This window comes from Populus euphratica, unplaced genomic scaffold, assembly GCF_000495115.2.
Source record: "Populus euphratica unplaced genomic scaffold, PopEup_1.0 scaffold192.1, whole genome shotgun sequence".
In the NCBI taxonomy this organism is placed as follows: Eukaryota; Viridiplantae; Streptophyta; class Magnoliopsida; order Malpighiales; family Salicaceae; genus Populus; species Populus euphratica.
In genome coordinates this window covers 242,909-254,453 of record NW_011500073.1, presented here as the reverse complement: position 1 = coordinate 254,453, position 11,545 = coordinate 242,909, and positions in this window count along the sequence as shown.

Sequence of the window (11,545 nt, the reverse complement as noted above, 5' to 3'; positions counted from 1 at the left end):
TTAGAAATGAAGAGAGATGAACAATGAGTATGTCTCAAGGCCTTCCGTCCTCCCTCCATGCTCATCTTCTACAGTGCAATGATCGAGTCCCATACCTACTGTCACAATCACATCCATGATAGGGGAAAGATAAAAAAAAGTTTCCTTGCGGACTCCCAAACTAAATTATGATATCAACACAGAGGCAGCATAGCATGATCATGATCGTTTCAATTGCTTTACAGTTACGAGAATTTTTATCGCATACGCCTTTGACAAGAGAGGCAGAATTCAATTAGAATTTTGAAATGCTATGAGAACCACCCAACAAATCAAATAGTTGGGCGATTAGTCAAGCATTTTGACTCTGTATGTCTTTTCATAAACCAATCGAAGGCTTTACATTTTTTTTTTTTTCATCAGCAGATGATCTCTTCAGATCACTTTCCGACGATCGATATATGTCTTTGGATGTGATTCCAAACAAGGGCTAAGTATGAGTTTGAGATCGTTGATGCAAAATATTTTTTATTTAAAAATATATAAAAATAATTTATTTCTTAACCTAAACCCATTAAAATCATAAAAAATACTAAAATAATCATTTTAAAGCTTCGTTAAAAAAATATATTTTTAAAAAATTATATAAAAAACGAATGCAACATAAAAAAAGCAACCCTCCAAATAAATGAGAGATGGCTAGTTATGATCTTATAAGGAAGTGCTTTATTTAGAAATATATTAAAAAATATTTTTTTATTTTTTAATAATTATTTTTTATATTAATATATAAAAATGGTTTAAAAATATAAAAAATAATTAAGAAACGCATTACGAAAATATATAGTCATAATAATGATGATACAAGGAATTCATGAAAAGTCTACAACTTGCTTTAAACGTGAGAAAAAGGAAAAAGCACTTCTTTAAACAAAATGGTTGACATAATGAGTGGCTGGAAAGAGAAGTGAGGGAAACGAGAAAAAACAAAGCGCGTGGAGACAATATGGACACCGTCAGGGGAGCACGTTGAATGACGTGGCCAATCCTACGAAGAGTGGATGGATAGGAGAATCGCCTCACCGCATATGAACGGCGGTGCTTTCGACCGTAGTTATGAAACCGGTTTAGTTTTCAATGATCGACTTGAATTAATTTAAAACAAATTTAAAAATATATTTAAAATTTTAATATTTTATATAAAAAAATTATATGAATATATGTTATCCATACTGTAAATAATAAAGTTTAAAAAATATTTTAAAATTTTTTTTATTCAACATTTAAAAGATATAATTTTTTTCTTGTGAATATAAAGTATATATATTAAAGGGTTTCAAATTCGAGATTAGAAAAATAATTTTTTTATGAACATAAAATATATATATATATATTAAAAACTTCAGATCTCACACCGAAAAGATATTATATTATCTTTTTAAATTTTAAAAAACTTCAGATCTCACACTGAAAAGATATTATATTATCTTTTTAAATTAAAATATTTAAACTAAAAAATTCTTTATTCTACATTAAAAAAACATAACTTTTTTTCTTATGAATATAAAGTATATATATGAAAGGACTTTAAATCCTATACTAAAAAATATATATATATATATTTTTGGAACATAGAATATCTATATTAAAATGTTTTAAGTTTCACATTAAAAAAATATAACTTTTTTCTTTTGAACATAGAGTATATATACACGAAAGAGCTTCAAATCCCACATTGAAAAAACATAACTTTTTTTTTTTATAAACATACACACATACACACTAAAGAGTTTCAAATCTCACATTAAAAAAACATAAATTTTTTAAATTTTACACTGAAAAGATATTATGTTATCTTTTTAAATTGAAGTATTTAAACTAAAAAGTTTTTTATTTTACATTGAAAAAACATAATTTTTTCTTATGAATATAAAATATATATATGAAAGGACTTTAAATCCCACATTGAAAAAATATAACTTTTTTCTTTTGAAGATAGAGTATATATACACGAAAGGGTTTCAAATCTCACATTAAAAAAATAATTTTTTTTCTTAAAAACATAGAGTATATATCTATTAAAAAGCTTTAAATCTCATATTAAAAAGATACTATGTTATCTTTTTAAGTTAAAGTATTTAAACAAAAAGGTTTTTTACTCCACATTGAAAAAACATAACTTTTTTCTTATAAACATAGAGTATATATATATACTAAAGAGTTTTAAATCTCACATTAAAAAAACATAATTTTTTTCTTGTAAACATAGAGTATATATACGAAAGAGTTTTAAATCCCACGTTAAAAAAATAATATTTTTTCTTGGGAACATAGAGTATATATACTAATGAGTTTCAAATCCTACGTTAAAAAAATAAAATATTTTTCTAATATTTATATAGTGAACTTTAAAAAATATTAATAACCAACTAAAAAAATATTAAAAAAAGGGGTATAGGAGAAAAACTACATTTAAAAAAAAAAACTTTGGGTCTCGTCTATGTTCGCTTAGGTCATTAGTCGATCGAGTTTTGTCAAGTTATTACACCGGTTGGTCTTTTAACAAACCCAAACACGTTCAGCCACTAGGTCAACCTACCGGTCCTAGTTTAATAATTGTGCTCTGAACAAATAAAATATTAGTGGGCCCATCCTAATAGTTTTTTTTTGTTTTGTTTCAACAATTAGGGTCTTTTATCATGCTAGCATAGTTTAATAATTTTTTTAAGAAATAGCATAGAAGAGAAGTATTTGGTAAATAACACACACTTTTAACTCAACAACTATTAGAAAGCATGATTTTATTAACAATCGCTAATGGTAATAGCAGTTATGTCAAGTAACACAACCTACTTTAAAATTTTACATAAATAAAGTTTAAACCACTACAATAAAATGCCAGACAAAACCACAAAGTCTAAACCACGACAATCAAAGGCCAAACAAAACCATAAATTACCAAACCTTAAACCTATAATTGAAACATAAGCTATTTTAATATCATTTTTATTTGTTAAATATAATCTCAAACTAATGCGTTTGTTTTTTAAACATTGTTTTTATTTATATACATTTTCTAAGTTGTTAATGGATGATTTGAATTTTTAAATAACTTGTTCATGTGCATTTTCTAAGTTGTTAATGGATTATTTGAATTTTTAAATAACTTGTTCATGTGTTCATTTGTTAATTAATGATATTAAATTATGTTTATATTAACTAAGTATGAAAATTTATAATATGAAAGGTAATTGTAAAATCAACATGACAATTAGAAAAAAATAATATTATAAAAGCAGTAATAATAAAAATAACTTTTAAGTAGAAAAATAATACAAAATAATAAACAACATAATAATACATTTGAGTCTGTGTATGTCTTTTATGACGATGAGCAGATGAACTAGCTTCATCAATAGCACAAGTTCCACTTGTCCGTGTGGTTTTATTCTCCGAAACAACATCATCTAGGCTTAAGGTCTCTCGTAATAAGTCAAATGTAGTACATGTCTTGAATTAAGAAGATGTATAATAACAAGTAAGTTCATTATCATAATTGAAATTGCAAAGATCAGTTGCAACATGTTGACTATCATGTAACAACTGTCCAACCTAATATGATACAAATAGAAATTATCAATCTATAAATAAAATACAATGTTTTTTTTAATCAAAATATATAAAAAGTAACAAATACTTACAAGATTTTGAGTATGATGTGCATGTGGCTCATACTTTATCTCCTCGTATGGAGGAACTTGTTTGGGTTAGGTGTAATAATTCGATATGTTATACTCAAGTACCCTTTGTATTCCTCTTAGAAATTACAAGATGCACCTCTTTGAAAATAAAATTTCTTCATGTATCCCTCATTGATACATGTTGGAGATGGTGAATCATCCAATTATGATCAACGTGCTTGCTCAAACGACTAATGAAATGCAACTGATTGCTCGTATTTATATTAGACAAGATGTGTTACTTAAAGCTAAATTGTCACATTACACGGTCCGGATAATGCATCTTAAAAAGCTTAAAAAATATGAAAGGGACAACTAATATCCAAAAATCCATAGCCAATATACATATAACAGAAGCAACTACTATATCATCTTTTAAATAAGGATTCCACACAACTTATTGAAATATCAACAATACAATTATTTCTCATCATTTACCAACATCAACCATGAAAAATTATTTCTCAACATTTACAAATATATATATAAAAAATTAACATCAACCTATGCAATAATTTCCTAACATTTATCGATATCCAAAGAACTACACATCAATGCAAGTAATTAATTTTTATCATTTACCAACATCAACCTATGAAAAAATATTTCTCAACATTTACTAATATCTAAAAAATTAAACATCAATGAAAGCAATTAATTATCATCATTTACCAACATCAACATAAATAATTATTTCTTTCTCATAATTTATCAACATATTTGATTTGACTACTGTATGTCTAACTCATTATGATAAAATGACAAAACATGGGTTGAATTATGTTCAAAATATCTACACTTATATCATTTGTTAATAAATAAGCCATGAAACTTATTAAATAAGGTTTCCATGAAAAATATTCTTAATCTACATAACATAATTTATATATTTAATAACATATTATTTGTAACCTAATGGAAGTTGTAAATCAACCTCCAAAACCTGGATAAACATAATAGGTTTCTCAATTCGTGGTCACCCTAGTGTAAATACTCTTATGACCATAGTTTTATGTATAAAAAAACTTACAACAATTGGTAACCAACTCAAATATATATATAAAAAAACATAATACAAAAATAATAAACTTATTACATTTATTTTACTTGTAAAAGTAATATACTCCCTCTAACTTGCTTTGATTTTTTCAAGTTAGTTTGACATAAATGCCTATATAAACATGCAAGGACGTCTGAACCTTAATTATAAAGTGGAATGGATTAGAAATCCTCTAGTAATGGTAGGTAGAACTAGGGAACAAACATCTCACTAAGATTTGTGAAAAGTATACAAGCATCCCACTAAGATCTGTGAAAAGTATATTGTCAAACATGTGAAGTATGTACGCTCTAGCATACCTGTGTAATAGAACATCGAGTTCAAAAAAAAATATAAATAAATGAATATATTAATAAAACTATTAGTATGCATTAACATACCATTGTAGGATCTCATCATCATAATTATTAGATAATTTTAAAAAAATTTCCTCAAGTTATCTCATGGATAAAGTGTGTCCATTAAACATTTTAGAAGGGGATACTCGTCTGAATGAATGCTCGCATAACATGATCTTATTCTGGATATCCACAACAGTAACTACTTGCCCATCTATAGACAAGCCAAGCATAATAGTAGTATCTTACAATGTAGGTGTCATCTCCCTGACATAAAGGTGGAACATATGAGTCTCCTGTCGCCATCTCTCAATGAGTACTATGAGTAAGTCATAATCCATCTTCATATACTAAAAATATGTAATGTAATAAAAACTCACCTATATGACTTATGAGATCACAAGATCTGGAAGCAGCAACAACTTATAAAATCTACAATACAACTTACCTAAATCTTGTATAATAAAAGAAAAGGTTTAATGTATTAGCATGAATTATAAGGTCATCAGTACAATAATTAAACATCCTTTTCAAATGAAAAATATACATACATTTCCATTTCATATAGCCTATGATATATGTAATTTCTGTAATCATAGAACAAAAGGATCAACTGGACCAAGATCTATGTACTGAGAAACTCTACATATAAATGAAGATGACGCTTCTTGTGTATATGACATCCTAACAAAGTTTACCTATAAAATACAAAATATAATTCAAAATTAAAAAATAAATATTATAAACAAAAATTTAAAATTAAATGACAAACAATAATAAATAAACATGTCATTGTCTGACATATGTCACATATTGTGAATGCACCCTCTCTCGTGTACATATATCAATATGATCTCTAAATCATAGTGTTTTAGCATCCAATTCCAGCTAAACAATAGGAGGCTATAGTTTTTCTTGTGCAATGTAGTCATATGCATCATGTTTTCATTTAATAAAATAAGCATTATTCTTAAAAAATGTTAATTAGACTAAAGTAGAAATTGGGAAAACGCGTACACTTTTCTAAACATGTTTAAAAGATTAAAAAATGTTTGTTGTTATATTGCCATATTGGTGACCCTTATTATAAGAAAATGCTCATCTTTCTTTCGATTCCCACTCAAGTCGTTATTTCCATTCTAAATGATGATTATCCATATTATCAAACCATACATCAAATTTGCAATTCAAAGATTCATAGTACATTCTAAGCAACTCTCTTTTTTGCTGAAAAATCTTAGAAATTGTAATTGAAATTGTTTGTCAAGTATTTAATATAATACTAATAATATTTAATCGATTCAGAAAAAAATGTTGTCACTCCATGCTTAATATCAACATGGATATCCGATATTATACGTATATCACTACAATCACTTGTAATGTGGAGTTGAATAAGTAGTAAAAATTATTTTCAATTGACATTATTTTCTTCTTTAACTATTGTGTAAAGCCAAAAAAAAAATCTCATTATCTGTATCAAAAAAAATTGTAATCAATAGCTTCCTACTAAAGCTTCCATACAAATAGGTGTCATCCACACTGATAATTGGCTTAGAAGAGTTGAACCTCTCAATTGTAGGATCAAATGCCTAGAAAACACAACAAAAAACAAATGTTTCACCATCAAGTTGTCCATTATATTTCCACTTAACAGCTATTCATGAATTTGATTCTTGGAAAGACAAACGATCTAGGTACATTTCAAATAAGTCCTTGTGTATTCTAAAAAATTCCTCAAGTATCTTTTATTTTGTAGCTTATACTTTATAGTAAGAAATTTTAAACTTATAATGCAATTTAGTTTTTTCTTGTATACTAGAAATAATATAGACAAGGTTATCTTGAATAAGAGTTGTAACCACTAATGCACTAAATTTAGTATTAAGCTAGTGATGGTCTTTTTTATATATGTATTGGTACATGTGTGTTTACCTTTTAACTTTGTTATCTTAAAGAAATATGATCTTTTATGGTATCTTTCATGTAAATACCATTGACACTTAGGTGAATGAATATACTGTAGTTGAACAAATGTTTGGTATAAACATTGAGTGCAATATTCAAGTGAATGTGCAATGTGTCATTGCTTGATAGCATTCTTTAAATCAACTTTAATTCTGAAATTTTATCCAATAATCAAATCACCATTACCAACTTATTTTTTATGATAAACAAACCACTTATTACAAACCATGTCATCACCTCCAGTATCATCACCATATTATAGAACATGAGGCCTTACCATCATCATCATCTAATGTTTCAACTAAACTTATGACACCCTCATCTTTATTATCACCAAGATCGAAGGAGTTATACCTATGTTGATTATAATATACAGTTTTAATTATATTTTCATCATAAATTCCTATAATTCTATCTTTCAATGTCCTAGATGTACCAGCGCCGATCGAATGTTATAATTGTCTAAGTGGGCAAGCATATATGGGAATAAATATATTAGTATCTTCATGCTCCATATTTTATGAGGTACTAGGTTTCAGTCGGTTATTCATATACAACTTCATCATATTCGTTCCATTCAAGAACACAATACTTCTGTTAATATAAGTAATGCTATTATTTGTATCAAGAACAATAGTATCATCATAGTGACACAACATAAAGAAGTTTGAAGATATATTCTGTAAAATAAAAATACTTATTTTATCAAAAACAAATTATTTCACAATTCATCACAAACACAAATTACTATTATATAGACCATAATAATAGCAATAAAACATTAATCAATTTCAAAAGTTTAATTATGATAATTTTGACAACAAATCACTTGAACAATTTTTACAATTAAAAAATAAATTATGACAATTAAATATTAAATAAAAAAATGATCTCAATTGTACAAAATCTACAATTACGATAATTTTTACAAAAATTCAACGCAAACTCTAGTCTAATTGCATAAATTAAAATCAAATTTATATTAATTCAAACAATATTAATAAATATGAAAGCTAACCCAGTCTTAAATTTAACTCTAATTTCTCTAATTCAAGCATAATTGATTCCATAAATCCCATCAATTGAATTAAAAACATATAATTGCAACATTTAAAACCTAAAATTATCTAATTATCAAACACAATACAAATACATAATTAAATCAAAACATAAAATTTATCAATTTAATAATCAAACTCTTCAAACTAACAGACAATGCTAATGTAAGTTGTAGTTCCGCTAGTTATGGCGCTGGGGAGGCTGGACACGAAAGCTTAGGTTAGTGGTTTGCAACAAAACAAATTATAGAAATACTTATAGAAACAAGGGAAAAATGATTCTAGTGTTTTGGTAAAGGATTATATGGTGTTTTGGGTGATTAGGGATTGTTTTCTCTTTGTTTGTTTTTTTTATTTTTTTTAAGGTTTTTTCTTTTAAGAGCGATAGTCATAGAGAAAAATATAGGTGTTTATAAATGCATCGTTAATGCAATTCAGAATCACAGTTTTTTTTTATGAAACTGCTATTCTGAATTGTGGTTATTAAAGAAACGATATTAAGAATAACGGTTACATTAAAATCGTGATTCTGAATCATGGTTTTTATTTAAGCTGTTATTCTGAATAACAGTTATTCAACGACTGTCATTCCCAACAACGGTTCTTTACAAACCATGTTATTTCCCCAAAATTATGTCTTTCCCTATTAACTTTCTTGAAATTATGTAATTTTCAAAAAGAATCCAACAATTGATTTTTTTTATTATTATTATCATACACAAACACAAATTCTATTTTGAGTTCATTTCTAACCCCATTACTCTCTTTTTTTCCTTCTATATATTTTTTTTCACTTTACTAAATTACAATCTGAACCCTAACAACCCTTTCAATTCTATTTACTAAATTACAATATGAACCTAACAACCCTTTCAATTCACAAGGAAGTGTTCTTGGACTCTTGTCCTTTTCTCTTTCTTGCTAAGCTTAACAAAAAATTATTAACTATTATTAGTGTAAACTAGTTTATATATCCTAGTTATAAACTAGATTTTTTTTTAATATAACAAAAATATCAAAATTATAAAGAATTATTTAATATTTTTTTAAGTCCAACCCAACATTGAAAATCTTCTGAATTGACTACTTACTTAGCTTATATTTAAAATTAAATTATATAAAAGTTATCTCGATATGGCTAGTCAATTTAGCCTTTTTAAAGACATCTCAGCTGACTAGTAAAAAAAAATGATGATTAAATTGAGAAAGAAATCATAAAATTGACATAAAAACACTCCTAACATAATTATAGCCTAACCGCTTGGGTTTAAATTTAACTGCATATAGGTTGTTTTAACATAACTCATTCGATTTTCTTGGTCTATACGCAATTTAGCCAACTCATATAAAAAAAATTAAGGATGAAATTAAGAAAAAAGATGTTGAAATTGATAGGAAAAAAACCTTTCAACCTGACTTCTTTCTTAATTCGAGTTTACAATTAAATTGTATGAGAATTACTACGTTGTAATCCAATTATTCTAACCAATTCAAATGCAACTTGAACAACTGTTTTATATATATATATATATATATATATATATGAGAGTGAAATTAAGAAAAAAAAAAAAACAAAGTTGAAATTAAAAAAAAACAAGGGAAAAAAATGAATGGGTAAATTGATAAAAAGATGTTTTACTCTTTATATAAATAGAAATTTTATAATAATTCTTAATTGTTTTATAATATAGAAGTACATGAGAAGAAGGGCCATGCCTTATAACGCAAATGGTTTGTCTCTACAAGGTAGGAACAATGGCAAAACCGGCGATTACATAACAAACGAGCCGTGGTCGTCATATAATTTATTTATTTATTTACATAAAATTTGATTCATTAATCAATTAATGTCTGTGACAAATGAGTGATTAACCTTACTGCATTTCATCAGAAGAACCGAAGAAACAGGAAACATATTCGGTGTGAAAACTATTATTGGTACGAAAATAATGATAACAATAATAGAGTGACACTTAACTTTCAACCCCAATTATTGACCCCCTAATATAAATATTAAGATTCTATTTTTTTATATATTTATAGAGGCTACATGTTAAACGCTGATTCTTAATATGAAAAAATGAAACTTCAAGCATTATTATTATTATTATTATATCATAATTAGAATGATCGAAAGAATAAGGACCAGGATGAATCCATAGACTTTTAGATGATTCATTTTATAATTTAATGAAAGAAAAAGTTCAGCGTATTATTTTTTTTCTAGTTTTAATCTTTCTTTTTTTCGAATTTATAGTGCATGTCAAGATTGAGGCAACTCAATCGTGATTCATGCGAAATGACATGGAAGAGGGAGATGGAATCGAGAAATTGGTCCCTGCCCACCATCCAAAAACAATAGAACCGTAACATACAAGTCAAGTCAGCTCCAGCACAGGATAGCCCAAAAGGATTCCACTTGGAAATGGGATAACTAGTCAAGACATGACCTTCATGTTCACATGAATTCACGTGAACCCCCTCTGAAAAATGCTTTCTTTTCACAACATCCACTAGTGGGAACCCTTTCTGGAGGTTCTCCACACAGCAAACATTCCTGATTCTGCATGCAAAATGATACCCTTTGTCAATGATAAAATAGTGTTAAACAAGCGTGTGATTTATGGCTATCACTGCTCTGTATGCACGCCAGCTAGCTGATAACCCTCTAAACTCAGTCTTGTGGAAAAATAGCCATTCAGAGAACGTGTCTAAGGGGTGTGGGATGGGATGGGATGTTGTTGAATGTTTGGTTGACAGGGAGTCGATTCAGCAAATGACATTTTGAATCTAATAAGTTTCCAAGACTTTACTTCCATGTAAAATTTCCTGCGGGAAACTTCCAAATACTTGCACCATGACAACAATGCTTCAACTGATGAACTCAGCAATTCATTTCGGCATTGAAAAACAACCCATTCGTTTAATTTTAATACCAGTCTAGTTCCATCACACAGAGACACAAGAGGACATGTCATGCCGGGCATATTATGAAATATCAAAAATTCTGGCTAGCATCTAACGCCCACCCAGTTGGACATCACAGAGGACAAAAGAAAATACCGCATGCTTGATAAACAAGACATGTTGCCACAGATCAAACATGGTGTGAAACTTTCCTTTGACCTTATGATCCTAGTGAAACCACATTGCACTACAAACTTGTTTTTCCATGTGGCCAAATCTTATCATTCCACTCCTTGTAAAATTCTAAGAGATATTGGCATATAAGAAGCAAATCATGTATAGGAGGTAAACCAACTCATCCCACCACATTACCACATATCTCCACGCCAAAGTTAAAAAAGAAAATAAAGAAAAAATAAAAATTAGGTTGAAAGAAACCTCCTCAAACAGAAGAGGAAAAAAAAGGGGGGGGGGGGGGGGCAAATTAGAAATCTT